This window comes from Eptatretus burgeri, chromosome 10 (genome assembly GCF_056783735.1).
Source record: "Eptatretus burgeri isolate ZD-2024b chromosome 10, Ebu_testis_v1, whole genome shotgun sequence".
Lineage (NCBI taxonomy): Eukaryota > Metazoa > Chordata > Myxini > Myxiniformes > Myxinidae > Eptatretus > Eptatretus burgeri.
In genome coordinates, this window is record NC_140970.1 from 8,794,480 (window position 1) to 8,796,585 (window position 2,106).

Sequence of the window (2,106 nt, forward strand, 5' to 3'; positions counted from 1 at the left end):
TTGGAGGATTATGAGTGTTGATGGGTTTCAGGTGGTCATGCTGTGATTGTCCTTTCATCGTGTGACGGGTAATTTTTACGATGGGGGGAGTGTGCTGTGTCACGTGGTTGGGTTTTCGTATATCATGCCTCGCCCGCTAGGGGTGGCAGGAGTGTACTTCTGGTCGCGCAATAAAGCGGAGTTGATGCTGGCGCGCGTGCTTCTTGCATCCCACTGCACCTCATACACTCTAGAAATCTCATTTTGAAAAAAGTGATGCGAAGCGATGGATGCATGAACTTTTTTAAATCGTTGATGTAATAGACACAGTTCCTTGGACATACAAATTATATGATTTAAAGGGAGAAGAAATCTTATGTTCCTTTTATTCACAGCAATTACAAAAGACAAATATCATAAATTTTAAATAATTTTTTTTTAAGTTTACTCCACCCCCGTTTTTGACTCCGCCCACACAAACCACACCCACACCCACACAACACATCCACATCCATTATATTCTCAACCATACACCACATCCACATCCATCATATCCACAACCATATACCACATCCATATCCATAATACAGTGATTTGTTTATCAGTTCCCCACACACAACGTGTTTATTTAATTTAAAAAATTCACTCCTCTTCCTTTCTTTGTCTCCACGCATAGAACCCACAACTACACAAGCCACACCCATGCAAGCCACACCCATACAATCCATACCCACACAAGTCACACCCATATACCTCATCATCCCCGCCCCTTGTGCACCCCCACCCTTGACCCACCACCCCCCTCATCCCACCCCCACCCTTGCCCCCACACACACACAGGGAGAGGAGGGGTGGGACAAGGGGGCAATGTGTCATTGGGAGGAGTGCATCTTCCCACCCCCACCCCTCCCCCTAACCCTTTTCTGTTTTTACCCCTCCTTTATCCTTTTTTGTAATTAAGAATGAAATAATTGTAAGCAAAGCAGATATAATTAAACAACATTGAAAACATTCAACATTTTTCATTGGGTGGAGGTAAATATTCAATTGTGAAACTAAATGTTCTTTCCCAGTGGTCTGCTTCGGATGGCTTGCGATTTTGAAGCTCGGACACCATATTCTGTTTAAAACAGAGGGAAGAACCATTAGGGTATATAAAGATGATTAAATAATGACATTAATAAAATAATAAATTTAACATTTACCTCCAGAAGATTGAGTTTTGTGTCAGGTTCATCCAGATGGAAGTTTAAACTGAAACAGGTTGGGAACGAGTCAGCACTCCATGGAATTTCAAAATCGTCCCATTCAAGGTTGTGAAATTCATTAGTTTCATAACCAACCATCATGTTGTTTGGTTCATTTTTAATCCTGGAAATAAATAACAAACAGGGAAAAATTAACACCAAGTTGTCTCTCATGTTTATAAAAGGTTGTGTGTAAGCATATATCTTACCTCTCATTAAACTGCTCATCCAAACTTAAAGGATGGGATAGGTCTTCAAAACACTTATCATTATGATCATTATCTCATTATGTAGTTCCCTTCAAACTGATTGAAGTTCTCTAAGGGTTTCATTCATATTCTGCCATTCTTCATGATATTAATTGGCTTGATTTTCAACATCAGCCATCAACTTTGTCATTGGAGAGAATATATACAATAATTATTAATCGTATAGTGATTTGGTTCTATATATAACAACAAATAATGAATCAGTTTAAACATAACTCACCTCGCCTCTTGTGAAAAAGATTGAAACTCATCTATAAGGTCAAAATACTTCTCCACTGACATCCTCTGAATGAAACAAGCCAGACTTTGGGTTGCCATAAACAAGACAAGTTGATGACATCATGGAAATGAGAGAACAAAGGGTTTTTTTGTAAAATTTGCATGTGTCTCTCAAAGGAAGGGATTAGCATTTTCCATCTCCTGATAAGAGCCAGCATTTTTGTCTCGGGCAAGGGAAAACTTCTGTAAAACTCATTTCTCGGGCAGGCTGATTGATTTTAACACTGAAAAAAGAACACTTGTTTCAAATGATTTTGAGAATAACTTTTGTAAATTAATGGATAATGCTGTATTTGGAAAGACTATGGAAAATGTTAGGAATAGACAAAAAT

At 38.7% G+C, this 2,106-nt stretch overlaps 1 pseudogene across 1 annotated transcript; it reads right to left on the minus strand.

Moving 5' to 3' along the window:
• Nucleotides 1-430: 430 nt before the first annotated feature.
• LOC147017923 (uncharacterized) lies at nucleotides 431-1,789 on the minus strand (annotated as a pseudogene). The gene is made up of 3 exons (XR_015062197.1): nucleotides 1,716-1,789; nucleotides 1,179-1,350; nucleotides 431-1,084 (listed from the first exon to the last, which is right to left on the minus strand). The product of XR_015062197.1 is annotated as an uncharacterized LOC147017923 (transcript).
• Between the last annotated feature and the right edge of the window lie 317 nt (nucleotides 1,790-2,106).